Source organism: Vombatus ursinus, unplaced genomic scaffold (assembly GCF_900497805.2).
Source record: "Vombatus ursinus unplaced genomic scaffold, bare-nosed wombat genome assembly UNPS02014814.1, whole genome shotgun sequence".
In the NCBI taxonomy this organism is placed as follows: domain Eukaryota; kingdom Metazoa; phylum Chordata; class Mammalia; order Diprotodontia; family Vombatidae; genus Vombatus; species Vombatus ursinus.
This window is the reverse complement of record NW_020954592.1, coordinates 6212576-6228021: the sequence shown is the minus strand read 5'-3', so window position 1 is coordinate 6228021 and position 15446 is coordinate 6212576.

Here is a 15446-nt window from a genome sequence, read left to right as displayed (position 1 = left end):
CTTCGGTGTTCTTAGACTACAGCCTACTGATCTAAGCAATTCCACTTCGAAAGAGGAACAAATCATCCCACTTTCTTTCGTCTGTCACTTTAAGTATTTCACATAAGGATTCTAATATTAGACTTATTTTGATAATGTCCTTTCAAATTTAGTTATTAATATAAATTATCGCTTTAAAATCCTGGATTTCTATGTTCTTATCTGAGAGGGTCAGCAAGATGTGGTAGAGATCTGGCTTCAGAGTCAAGAAGACCTGAATTTAATTCCTACCTTTAAGGAAGAATTGCTATAGTTCTCAGTGCGAGGCAACCTTCTAAGTCCATAAATTATAGATGGTTGTCAGTCTGCAATGGTGAAGGGCACCTAGGTGGTGCAGTGGAAAGAGTGTTGTCCCTGAAATCAAGAGGACCTGAGCTCAAATCATGCCTCAGACACTTCCTAGTTGCCTGATCCTAGGCAAGTCACTTAACCCTGTTTGCCTCAGTTTTCTTATATGTAAAATAAGTCAGAAAAGGAAATGGCAAATCACTCCGGTATCTTTTCCAAGAAAACCCCAAATGGGGTCACAAAGAGTCAGGCACAACTAATTGACTAAACAACAACAGTTAAAGAAGTTTCAAAACCAGGACCTCTCCACAGTGATAAAATCATAGGTCTAAATAGGAAAAAAAATCTCCAAATTTTCTGTTTCGCTTAAGCATACTTGCCATCCTTCCAGTAACCTAGAAACCCATCTTCAGAATCATCTTTGACTCTTCTCTGTTCCTCCTGTCGTCCCCTCCATATCTGATCAACTGAGAAGTCTTGTCAAATCCACTCATACAGCATGGGTTGCATTGGGTTCAATATTGCTTCTATTATACGTATCTCAAAGCACTACACTCCTGGACTCCAAATAAAATTCAAATGAGCAGGTGCTTATTGAATTTCTGCTGTGTGACTCTGAAACTCATCTACACTAAAATGATCAAAATTGATCAAAAGCAAATGTAAATGATAATACCAGATCATCATTAGTTCTGATTGAAGGAAATGGGAAGGATATTGGGGGTAAACTGGGTACCTGAAAGCAGAAATGGTGACAATTGCCACCAATCAGAAAAAGGGACACAGGAAATGTTTCATTTTACTTGGGTTGGCCTGGTGTACCTGCATCAGTTCGAAGGCAAACAGAATTTTTTGAAGAGGGTCTCTTAGTCAAGGGCACCTACACATTTATACAATCTAATCTAAATGCTATGCTAACATTGCTTCCCATAATTTATGAAGCTCCTTTTCTTTTAAATATAGTCAACTATATCACTGAGGAATTTGCCACCAGAAAACTTATTAATTGTGGCATCATAGTACTGCTAGCAGACAAAAGCCCTGCTATATTATGAAAGAGATATAATATATTTGTCCAAGTCCAAAGAAATGAATTTCAATAGAAATATTCTTTTCAATGACAAGGAAAAAAAATGTACTGATAGCTAGTCAAGAAGTAAGGTTCCACTAAACCCCATCATTTACATTGGGCATGTCATCTGACTGTCAATTCTCTTGTCATCATCATAGACAATTGTTATTCTCTTGAAGGCACTATGTATATGAATAATTATTATCCTCAGGCAATACCATCAGAGTATAAAACAAGGCCCATCAAGGCATTTTCTGTTAAAATAATTAATAATCAATGCTATTAATGGTTACCATAAAATCAGATGTTTGTTTGGAAAGCAAATTTCCAAGGAACTATAGGATTTACATTTCAAATAATATTGTTAACCAAATAGGAACTTATCTTCCATAATACTATCCTATTAGATGAAGAGGATAAATTTTGCAGCATATATGTTTTCAAAAATGCTTTTTCCTTCACATAGGATAATCATACTACTGAGCCATCATATGTGGGTTACACACTTTGAATTGTATTTCTCTTTCTTTTTTTAAATTTTTATTTAGGATTTTATTTTTCCCCAGTTGCATGTAAAACATTTTTTATCATTCATTTTTTAAAAATTTGAGTTCCAAATTCTCTCCTTTCTTCCCTCCCCACTCCCCTCAAAGAGAAAGCAAGCAATTTGATACAGGTTATACATATGTAGTCATGCAAAACATTTCCATAATAGTCATACTCTGGAAGAAAACATAGACCAAAAAAAAAAAAAACCTCAAGAAAAATAAAGTAAAAAAGTATGTTTCAATCTATATTCAGATGCCATCAGTTCTTTCTCCTGGGATGGATAGAATTTTTCATCATAAGTCCTTCAGATTGTCTTGGATCATTGTATTGCTGAGAATATCTAAGTCATTCATAGCTGATCATCTTGCAATATCGCTCTTACTTGTACAGAGTACATTTCACTTTGCATCAGTTCATGCAAGTCTCTCCAGGCATTTCTGAGAGCATCCCACTCATCATTCCCCATAACACAATAGTATTCCATCACAATCCCATACCACAACTTGTTCATCCATTCCCCAATTGATGGGCATTCTCTCAATTCTTTACCCCCAGAAAAGAGCTGCTATAAATATTTTTGTACAAGCTTTTCCTCTTTGTTTTTTTGTCTCTTTTGAGATATAGATATAATATATATAATAGTTTGCATTGTTTGGTCAAAGGATATGAAAATATTATTTTTAGAAATTTGACTCAGTTCTCTATATGCTTAAGAAATGAGCCCTTTATTAGAAATTTTTTTACCATTATTATTGCTAACTGTTTCTCTTCATCCTATTACCCCCTCTGTTTATTCTATTCTCTCTGTCCTTTCACCGTGTCCCTCCTCAAAAGTGTTTTGCTTCTGACTACTTCCTCCTCCAATCTGTCCTCCCCTCTATCACCTCCCCTTTTTCTTATCCCCTTCTCCTTCTACTTTCCTATAGGGTAAGATAGATTTGTATCTGTATGTATTGAATATGTATATTATTCCCTCTTTGAACTAATTCTGATGAGAGCAAAGTATATTCACTTTCCCCAACTTCCCCCTCTTCCCCTCCACTGTAAAAGCTTTTTCTTGCCTCTTTTATATGAGACAATTTATCCCATTCTGCCTCTCCCTTTCCTTTTCTCCCAGTACATTCTTCTATCATCCCTTAATTTTATTTTTTAAGATAACATCCCTTCATATTCAACTCATACCTGTGTTCTTTCTATATATATATATGTATATATATATATATAGATAGATAGATAGATAGATAGATATAGATAGATAGACAGATAGATAGATACATACTTCTTCTATCTGCCCTAATGATAAGAAAGTTCTTATGAGTTACAAGTACCATCTTCCCATGCAGGAATGTAAATGGTTTAGCCTTATTAAATCCTTTATGATTTCCCATTCCTGTTTACCTTTTTATGTTTCTCTTGAGTCTTGTATTTGAAAGTCAAATTTTCTATTTAGCTCTGAACTTTTCTTTCTTTCTTTATTTTCCCCAGCTCTGGTCTTTTCTGGACTTTCTTGAAAGTCCTCTTTTTCATTGAATGTCCATTTTCCTCCCCAAAGGACTATACTCAGTTTTTCTGGGTAAGGAATTCTTGGTTGTAATCCTAGCTCCTTTAACCTCCAGAATATCATATTCCAAGCCCTTCAATCTTTTAATGTAGAAGCTGCTAAATCTTGCATTATCCTGACTGTGACTCCACAATACTTAAATTGTTTCATTCTGGCTGCTTGTCACATTTTCTCCCTGATCTGGGAACTCTGAAATTTGGTTAGAATACTCCTGGGAGTTTTAAATTTGGGACCTCTTTCAGGAGGTGATTGGTAGATTCTTTCAATTTCTGTTTTGCCCTTTGGTTCTAGAATATCAGGGCAGTTTTCCTTGGTAATTTCTTGAAAGATGATGTCTAGGCTATTTTTTTGATCATGGCTTTCAGGTAATCCAACAATTCTTAAATTATCTCTCCTGGATCTATCTTCCAGATTAGTTGTTTTTCCAATGAGATATTTCACATTGTCTTCTATTTCTTCATTCTTTTGGTTTTGTTTTATTGTTTCTTGATTTCTCATAAAGTCATTAGCTTACATTTGCTCCATTCTAATTTTTAAGGAAGTATTTTCTTCAGTGAGCTTTTGGACCTTCTTTTCCAATTGGCCAATTCTACTTTTTAAGGCATTCTTCTCCTCATTGGCTTTTTGAACATCATTTACCATTTGGCCTCGTCTGTTTTTTAAGGTGTTATTTTCTTCAGCATTTTTTTTGTGTCTCCTTTACCAAACAATTGATTTTCTTTTTCATGATTTTATTGCATCACTCTCATTTCTCTTCCCAATTTATCCTCTACCTTTCTTACTTGATTTTCAAAATCCTTTCTGAGCTTTTCCATGGCCTCAGACCATTTCATAGTTTTCTTGGAGGCTTTGGATGTAGGAACTTTGACTTTGTTATCATCCATCTTCAGTGATCCATCTACACACTTCAGTCTCAGAAAGTATGGTGTGATAGGAAGAGTTTGCACTTGGAGTCTGATGACTTGGTTTTGAACCTAGGATATGACATGTCCCAACTTGGTAATTTTGGCCAAATCATTTAGCCTCCCTGAGCCTCAGTTTGCTCATCTGTGAAATGGGAATAACAATGTGAATCTGTTTCCTCAAATGCAAAATGAGAATCATTCTTGCACCATCCACTGCAATGAAAGGGATTTGTGAAGTATTTTTAATAAATCTTATAAGTTATTATTAGTTACCTCATGGAGTTGTTCTGGGGAAAATGCTTTGTAAATCTTAAGATACTAGTAAATATGAACCATTATTAGCTTTCCTTCAGTGTGCATGTTCTGACTGCAGTCAGAGGGGCAGTCTGTGACCCCAAAACTGTTCTTAACTGTATGAGGCAAACAGTCCTATATCAGGAAGGAATCTAAGCCTTTGACTTTATTAACATCATTATCTAAGCCAAGCTGTCCAGATAATATAATAACTGTCGTATATAATGTTGTGTTTTAAGAGAGTGGGATTATAAATTCATAGTATTTAATGTGTCTGCTAACATTATTTGGACAAATTTTTAAACTCGCTCTTTAACCTAGATTTTTATTTTACACTTGGGAAAACAAAGAGGAAGATAAAATGACTTCTTTTCTTCAGGCGACAATGATTATCTAATCCAAATAGAATTTTTTACATTCATCATTCACAGAGGTGTGGGAAGCTAAATTGGATTATGTTTTAATCATCTGATTGACAACTTTCAAACTCCAATATTTTGGCAGAACTTTAGAAGTCTCAAAGAAATTATTAAAATGCACACAAACAACATAGCAGCAGCAGCAGCAGCAGCAGCAGCAGCAAGTGGCCTAATGCTTGGTTTGAATGCCTGATTGATGGAATGATGGGTGCATTAATGTCACGCAAATCTAACCCTGTCTGCCTGACACAGGCCCTGGGAGGTTTTACAGCCTGACATGGAGTGTAGTTACAGTGAAAAAAATAATGTCAGCTTCTCATGTGAGAAAAGTTTAAGTGATGATAAACCTAAACACAGTCAAGATGAAATCCCACTTGACCCGTGAAAACCATCCACACAAATATATTAATTTATTGTGAAAGGCAAGTATAGAAGTAGGGGAGTGGTTAGAAGGGCAAAAATCAGAAAAGATATGCTTTTGTCAGCAAGCAAGGTCACATCAGGTATTTTTATCTAATTGATTATCCCAGTCCCTTAGTTTAATGAGAATGTTAGCAACAAGACGACATTTTTTCTTAGTGAAATTGAAAAGGATACTTGTCCAAATGAATGAATGAATTAAAAAGCATGTATTTAGCACTTGTTATGTGACAATGTCCTAAGTGCAGGAGATACAAATTTAAGAAGTGAAATGATCTCTTCCCTTAATGAACTTACATTCTAAAGGAGATTTTAAACACACACACACACACACACACACACACACACACACACACACACATATACATACATATATGGAAATAGTAGTCAAGGTAGTCACAAGGATAGTGAGCTATATAGGGCAGTCAGTTGCTTTCTAGAAGCAATGGTACTATAGATTTAGTTATTAGTCCTAGAGCAAGGGGTAGAAATGAGGGAGAGTGGGATGCATGGACACAGGGCAGATGACATGCAAGCAGGGTGAATCACTAGTCAGCTGGATGGGATGTGGAAAATTACAAAATACAAAGCCTTGAATTTTCAGTCGATTTCACATTGCCTAATATAATGTTCTATATACATGAGGTGCTAAATAAATGTTAATTCCTTGGTAGTACCCCCATCAAAGTAGGTATGGATGCCTTATCATTCTGCTCTTATACGCATGAAGAGAACATGAGAAAGCACAGGTTTTAAATTGGAAGGGATTCTAAAACTAGAGCTAGAAAAGATCTTAGGAGCTAATTCCCTTATTTTACAGATAAGGAAACTGAGGCTTACAGATGTTGAATCATTTGACCAGGATAGAATAGATAATAAGTAGAAGAACCAGGATTTGAACTCAGGTCCTCTAATTCCATGATATCACACTGCTTTAATGGTACTTAGCAGTACCATTAAGGGATAGCTACCAGGGGTTGGTAGCATTCTTTGAAAGAAATAGATTCCTTTATTTAAATGAATAAAGAATTCCAGATATTTCAAGGCAATTGTTTGGTGATATGTATGTCTGTATCTACATGTTTATATGTATGTATGTATGTGTCTTAAGAACAAAACCAAAGAGATTAGGGAAAAAAAGTAGTTATTTTCTGTAATAGAACTCAACATTTGGGTATATAACACATTAATGTCAGACTCCAATCAATTAAATGAGTTTAGTTGCAGAAATATCAAATTGATCTACTGTTTTGTTTGGGAGATTTTGAGGGGGCAGGGGTAGAGTTAGAAATGAGCTTATAATTTATTTCTATCCATGCAGCTTTGCATCTGTTCTGAAAACTTATAGGTTAAGGGAGTTGCTGGGGATACTAAATGTTTAAGTGACTTATTCAGGATCACAGAGCCAGTATGTATCAGAAGTGGGACTTGAGCTCCATCATTGCCCATTTGGAAGAAAGCCTTCTATCCATCCTACCTTTCTCATCATAAAGAGGCTTTAGTTATGTGGCAATCTAATGACACAGATCCTAAGAATGATTGGGTTCTTTTGATTGAAAAATTATAGGGAATTTTCATCAAAGACTCTGAGCTTCTTTTTTAAAAAATATCTTTTATTTTCACATAACCAACCTTTCCAGATATATTTGTTCCCCATTCCCTCTTGAAAAACTATTCCTTATAATAAAAAATAAAATAGGGAATAAAAAATAGTTCAGCAAGACTAACAAACACATCACCTATTCAACATTATATGTAGTGTTTCATAACTATACCCCCCCATCTCTGCAAAGAAAGAAGATAGGTGAATTATTATTTTTCTTTCTCTGAGCCAAGCTTGTCATTACAATTTCACATTTTTCAATTTCACTTATTTCATTATTCTTCCCATTTACATTGTCAGAGTCATTTGTATAGATTGTTTTCCTGGTTCTGCTAGCTTCACTCTGTATTAGTTCATGTAAGTCTTTCCATGATGCTCTATATTAATCATATTCACCATTTCTTATAATTATATTATATATATATTATTATTTTTATTATATTCAGTGCAATTTTTAAAGTCTGGACTTCTTTTTCACTTTTTTCTTTCCTTTTTTCTCCTTTTGGAGAATTCAAGAATGTATCAAGTAAGCTCCTTCCAAGAACCATTAATGCCTATCTCGAAAGATAAGTATGTAGGACCTATATATATTTACCCAAACCCAAACAGATGAAGAGGAAAATTTCTAGCTGGATTTTGCCTTTGTGTCTCCCTTTCTGAGCACATATGAGAAAGGAGAAATCTGAGGATGTATTTTCTTGGTCCACGAGATGACAGCATTGAAAGTTTTGGTAGAAGTGATCCTCTACGAAGGACATATGAAGGAAGACTATCCAGAGAAACAACTGATAAACAGAAGTATGTATAGAGTGATTTTACATATACATAAACACACACATTTATGTCTAATGGTTGCCATCTTGGGGAGAGCAAGGGAAAAAAAAAGAAATTTACATGATAAGTTTATTATATATTTAAAAGGAATAAGGGGCAGCTCAGTGGCACAGTGGATAGAGCACTGGCCCTGAAGTCAGGAGGACATGAGTTCAAATCCAACCTCAGATCAAACACTTGACACTTACTAGCTGTGTGACCCTGGGCAAGTCACTTAACCCCAATTGCCTAAAATAAATAAATAAATAAATAAAAAATAAAAGGAATAGTAAGTTGTATGTAATAGATCTATAGTTTCATATGCAATCATTTTTTAAATTATGCTGTATTATGGAAATGCTTGTTTTATTCCACAGATTAAAATTTTAATAATAAAATTTTTTTAAAAAAAGAAAGTATTGGTAGAATAACCTGAAGAAGTACATAGGAACCATATGTATTCATCCATATGATAGGGAAGTTCATGAGTAGGGGATTTTCTACTCATTGAGAACCCAAAAACCAGCCTTTTAGCCAGAGAGGGAAATTTCTTGGATAGTGTCAAATGTGAGGGTTTCTTGATAAATTTATCTCAAGTTCAAGAGTTATATCAAGAAAAAAAGTATTAAAACCCCTCCAAATCCCCAAATACCTATAAAAAATGGCTCTAAACAAATTCTAAAGCAGCATAACCCACAAAAAGACAAATTTCCAGCCCAAGATAACCTGGATGATTGATCAGAAAGGTATATCACACCGGGCTGGGAGAGGAGTGCAATTGGGCATGGGTGCGCAGGCTTCAGCGAACCTGAAGCAGGCCTCAGAGGACTGAATCACAGGCAGCTATGGCTGTCTCTAGACTTCTCAACCCACCAATGCCAAAGACAACTTAGAAGGTCAGTTGGAAAAGTCTGTTTCTACGGTGCTGAGAGAGAAGTGCAGGGTCCCAGCCCCATTCCCCAAGCTCAGCCCCGGGGCAGTGGCTGCCTCTTGAGCTTCAGGCCCACAGACTGAGGGGGAATCCAGTGGCTGATCAGAGGGGGATTGCAGGGATCTCTCTGTTGGTGCAGGATTCTCTTGCTTTGCCCTTGCTTGGATCTGGGTCATAGTTCTGGTTGGCAGTCCTGGGGCAAGGAGGAGTGCTGGCGTGGTGGAACTTATAGTGGCTGTGGAGAGGAAATCCTCCTCACAGTTCTAAGACAGAAAAGAGTGCTTGTGGTCACTCATAGAGCAGAGCACAAGAGAGAAAAGGAGTAAACACCTCATCCTTGATCATAGCACCTTGGAAGAATTGAAAATTTACAGGTCCCTAGAAGTATCTCTGAAAACAGCTGCACAAAACCCCTGAAGCTTGGGATAGTACATTCTCCACACAGGAAACAGACCCCTACCTTAACAAAGAGTTTATAACTCAAGTAATTGGCCAGGATCATGAGCAAGCAGAGCAAAAAGAGTTAGACTATATTATTTTACTTTGGTGGCAAAGAAGATCAAAACACACAACCAGAAGAAGACAATGAAGCCAAAGCTCCTACATCCAAAGCCTCCAAGAAAAATATAAATTGGTCCCAGGCCATGGAAGAGCTCAAAAAGGATTTTGAGAAGCAAGTAAGAGAATAGAGGAAAAACTGATAGCAATGCTAAAGGAGACCCTAAAAAATACCGAAGAAAATAACACCTTAAAAAATAGCCTAACCCAAATGGCAAAAGAGGTCCAAAAAGCCAATGAGGAGAAGAATGCCCTAGAAAACAGAATTGGCCAAATGGAAAAGGAAGTCCAAAAGCTTACTGAAGAAAATACTTCCTTAAAAATTAGAATAGAGCAATTGGAAGCTAGTGCCTATATGAGCAACCAGTGCACTATAAAACTAATCCAAAAGAATGAAAAGACAGAAGAGAATGTGAAATATCTCACTGGAAAAACAACTGACCTGGAAAATAGATCTATGGGAGAGAACTTAAAAATTATTGGACTATCTGAAAGCCATAATCAAAAAAAGAGCCTAGATGTCATCTTTCAAGAAATTATCAAGGAAAACTGCCCTGACATTTTAGAACCAGAGGGCAAAATAGAAATTGAAAGAATCCACCAATCACCTCCTGAAAGAGATCCCCAAAGGAAAACTCCTAGGAATATTGTAGCCAAAATCCAGAATTCCCAGGTCAAGGAGAAAATATTGCAGGCAGCCAGAAAGAAACAATTCAAGTATTGTGGAAACACAGTCAGGATAACAGAAGATTTAGCAGCTTCTACATTAAGGGACCAGAGGGCGTGGAGTATGATATTCCAGAGGGCAAAGGAGATAGGACTACAACCAAGAATAACCTACCCAGCAAAACTGAGTATAATCCTTCAGAGTAAAAAAAATGGTCATTCAATGAAATAGAGGACTTTCAAGCATTCCTGAGGAAAAGATCAGAGCTGAATATAAAATTTGACCTTCAAATACAAGACTCAAGTGAAACATGGAAGAGGTAAACAGGAAAGAGAAATCATAAGAGAATTATTAAGGTAGAACTGTTTACATTCCTGCAGGGAAAGATGATATTTGTAACTCATGAGACTTTTGTCAGTATTAGGGTAGTGAGAGGGGAAAAAAATTATATGTATGTATGTGTAGACAGATAGATAGATAGATAGATAGATAGATAGATAGATAGATAGATAGATAGATAGATAGATGGCACAGGGTGAGTTGAAGATGAAGGGGTGATATCTGGAAAATAAAATTAAGGGGTGAGAGAGGATTATACTGGGAAAAGGAGAAAGGGAGAAGTAGAATGGGGTAAATTATCTCACATGAAATAGACAAGAAAAGGCTTGAAGGAGAAATGGGGAAAGGGAATGAGTGAATCCTATTCTCATAGGATTTGGCTTAAGGAGGGAACGACATACACAATGGGGTATAGAAATCTATCTTACCCTACAGGAAAAAAAGGGAGGAAGGGGACAAGAGAGCAGGGGTTAATAGAGGGGAGAGCAGATTGGGGGAGAGGATAATCAGAAGCAAACACTTCTGAGGAGGGTCAGGGTCAAAAGAGAGAATAGAATAAATGGGGAGTAGGATAGAATGAAGGGAAATTCACTTAGTTTTTCACAACATGACTACTATGGAAGTGTTTTGCATGACTACATATCTATAACCTGTATTGAGATGCTTGCCTTTTCAATGAGGGTGAGTGGGGAGGGATGAAGGGAGAAAATTTGAAACCCAAAGTTTTAAAAACATATGTTAAAATTTTTTTTAAATAAAAAAAAAGAACTTATTTTCACTACCAGGGACAAACCCTTTTTCAAAGGTATTTAACAATTTGACAGCCTCCAAAGTTTATCTTTGGTTTCAGAGAGAACCACTGGCCTCAATTTATTATTTACTAGTCATAATTAATAAATTGATTATTAATTATCCATAAAAAAAGAAAAAAGTATTTAATTAATTTTTTAATTAATTTTTTTAATAGCCAATGTAGTAAGGGACTCAAATCGAGACACAGGAACAAAAAACCTTGACTTTGCACCCCACGACCACTTTCAGTTATTTATAGTGCGTAGCTGACAGGAAAGAAATTGCCTTTCCTATCTTAAAGTCCTATAGTCTCTTCTGGGGGAACCCAAGTCATCAGAGGGTCACTGTGCATATAAAATGCAGGACTTAACAGTGAAAAAGGAGCATCTTGTAGAATGTTTACAAAAAAAAAACATGATTTCCTTGACGTATTTTCTACTTATTTATGTATTTACTATTTATTTATGGGTCTGTTTCATGATTTGCTTGTTTGTTTGTTTCTGTAGAATAAAATCAAGGCAATTCTTTACCAAGAAAAATAAGTAATTCCAGTTTCCTTCTATGTAAAATGGAAAAATACTATAAATTAAGCATTAGTCAGAGATTAAAGAGTTGTTCTCCTTTTTTTTCTTTTAGACAGTCACAATCAGAATTGTGCCCAATAGCTGAATTCATTGGGGTAGTAAAATTGCTTTGGCCTATTCAGAGAATCCCTTGGGAGCTTGAGGCCCAGGACAAATAACAAGGCATGATTGATTGCCTGTATTCTGGCCCTGTCCTACTCCCACACACATCATAATATTTTATACAGATGAAATCTCATTTACAGTAAACATTCAAGCTACACATAGACCCCCAAGGATGTCAAAGAAAAAGAGAAGACTCCATATGCACTAAATATTTAGAGCACTGCCATTGTGTGCATGGCTAAACAAGTTGTGTTCCATGCTTACAATGGAGCATCACTCTGCTACAGTAAATGAACACTATAGAGATTCATTGGAAGTCATATAAACCGATGCAACATGAAGTAAGCAGAACTAGGAAAACAATATGCACAACAACTATGGCAGCATAAATAGAGAATAACAACACAACAAAAGACCTAGGCTTTGTGTAATAATAAAGTTGTGCCTCTCCTCCCTACAAAAAAAAAAAAATGATGAGAAAATGTACCTCCCTCTCTCTTTTGCAAAGGAGGATTATGCGATAGATGTGGTCAGATTTAGCTGATAAGTTTTCATGCACTGATTTTTTTTTTTCCTCTTTTTTTATTTTGTTCTTAGTGAAATGGGATAGTTCTCTGGGTCAGTGGAAAAATATATTCAGAAGTAAAGATAATATAAAAATAAAAATTTAAATAATCAAAAAATAACATTAATGCCAAATAATAAAATCTCACATTTACGTAGTCAATTACATGCATTATCTCTTTTGAGAATTACCCTTTTAAGAAAGCCATTCACATTTTTTAAAGCAACACCTATCCACAGTATAACCTCCTCATCCTGCTGCTGGATGCTGCTTTAAGGAATAGCAATAGCTCATAATTTAAGGTTTCTGGTATACATTATATTCATGATTTTATTTGACCCTCAAAACGATCTTCGGCAGTAAGCAGAAATATAGAGATGAAGAAACTAAGGTTCAGAGAAATGGCATGCCCAAGGTCTAAAAGATAGTGAACAATGGGGCTAGGATACCAAACCCAGGCCTCTTGACTCTAAATCAGGGCTCTTTGAAAGACATCACAACTGAGTTACTGTACAATTCTGGCTTGGCTATATGGTTTCCATAGCACCTTGGAGAGACTTGCATCTGGCTACCTAGATTTGATATCCAAAGAGTCATCCCTGGGACAAAAGAACAATTTTGAGTTCTCAGAAATCAGACAGAAAGTTGTTTATGGGGCTTGGAGTTTATTTAACTTATGTAAAATCTCTAGACTTTTAAGTCACATATTCTCATGTTGAGCAGAGCAAAATGACTTCTACTCAGTTGGCTGACATTAGGCCAAGTTGAAGTTTGCAAATAGGAAATGTGTTTTGGGGGATTGAAAAGAGTCCTAATTACCCTGTCTTCCCAAAGGAAAAAAAATTATAAGAATCTTCATTTAGTGTGTGGAAGTTACTCATTAATTGGGTCCATGAAGACTGAAAAACAAATGCTTTTTTTTTTTTTACTTTTTTTCCTCCCCTTTATTTTTCCAAATAAGAAAAATTCAATTTAGATTATTTCTTCCTACTTGTTCATTTTTTCCAGATGGAGGATTTTTAGGGGATTCTGTTAAACTAATAACAAAGGGCTGCAATCCAACCCACTGAGATGAATGCATTTCCATTGCTTTGCAGCTAAATTTATTACATCAGGGCTGGAAGAAATTTTCTCCCAGGATGTATTATTTGGAGACCCTGGAACTTTTTCCATCTTCTCTCCTAAGCACAGAATGGAGATCATTTAATAAGGTGGATGATGGATTTCTTGCCAGTGCACTGATTAACCTTAAACTTCCTCATCTTTCATTTCTATGGGGCTCACCTTGATTACTGCAACAATTCCAGAGAGCACTTTTCTGGAGTCAGCACACGTGGATTTAGGACACTTGAAGTCATGCATCTTAAGAAAATAGACACATGACTAGGATAATGCATGCCTCAGACACATTTCTTGGCCAGATTTTGTCTAGGCTTGGATTAGACCCCAAAGCCATGCGTTAGCCTCTGAAAAAAAAGGGTCCTATCTAAAGCTGGGCTAGTTCTAAATCAAAGAATTGCAAAGCTAAGAAAATGGACCAGTTTGGTCCAGATTCCATAATATCCCTTCTCACTTCCCCAAAAGAGTCATTTCTGGGCCCTTCAAAGTCACTTCTCCATCCACTTTTCTGAAGTTCAATCAGCTGCCAAATCTCTACAATATTCACATCCAACCCCTTCATTCTACTTACTTAGCCACTGTTCTAGTGCAAAAGCTCATCACCTCTCACTTGACACCTAAATGATCCCCTTGCCTGAGTCTGTATCCACTTCAATCCATCCTCTACATAGCTGTCAAAGTGATTTTTCTTAAATGTCGCTCTGATGATGTTATTTCTTTACTCAGAAACTCCAGTGGTTCCCTATTGCCTTTTTAAAAAAATACATTTAGTTTATTTTTAATTTATGAAATAAAACAAGCATTTCCATAACATAGTAGAATAAAAAAAGATGTTGTACATGAAACTGCAAATCTATTATGCAAATAATATTAAACTGCAAATGAAACTGCGAATCTATTATCTTACTACTCCTTTTAAATATATGATGTTATCATGTAAATTTCTTTTTTCTCCCTTTTTTCCCTACCCCCTCCACCCTAGAGATTGCTACCAATAGACACAAATATATATATATATGGAAAATCATTCTTTCCATACTTTCTATTTATCTGCTCTTTCTCTGGATGCGGAAAGCATCGCCTTTTTAATAAGTTTAAATTCACCTATTTGCCTTTTCAAGTCCTTCACAACTTGAACTCCAACTACTTTTTCCAGTTTCATTAATACATTACTTCACTTCTTATACAGTACTCTAGTCAGGCCAGACTTCTCACTCAGCCTCAGATAAGACCTGCCATCTTGTATCTTCATATATTTAGCATCACCTTCATACCTTTGGGTATACCTCCAGCATCACCCTTTACATGAAGCCTTTTTTCCTCCCCTCCCATTCCTTTCCCCTCCCTATATATCTGGTACTATTAATTTGCATTTAACTCTGTATAATTATACAATCATATTTTGTGTGTGTATATATATATATGTGTGTGCATGTATATATATACCTTGAATTTATTTGCATCTTACTTTGTATAATTGTATACATGTATTATAAATGTGTGTATATATATGCATATGTAGTGTACATATATGTATGTGCGTATTTATGTATGTATGTGTATATATTCTGTTACCTCCAATAGAATAGGAGCTATTTGAAAGGATGAATTATTTCCTTTTTTTAGTCCTTGTATCTCCAGGGCATAGCATAGTGCCTGACATATACTAGATGCTTAAGGAATTGTTATTGCTTGTCCTTTATTTTCAGAGAAGACCAATGACATCATAAGGTTGATGTCATGACTTATGCATGAATTGCATTTAAGTGAGGCAGAGATGCACAATCATAAGCCTCACTCTCTTTTCCAGTCTTGAAGTCTAG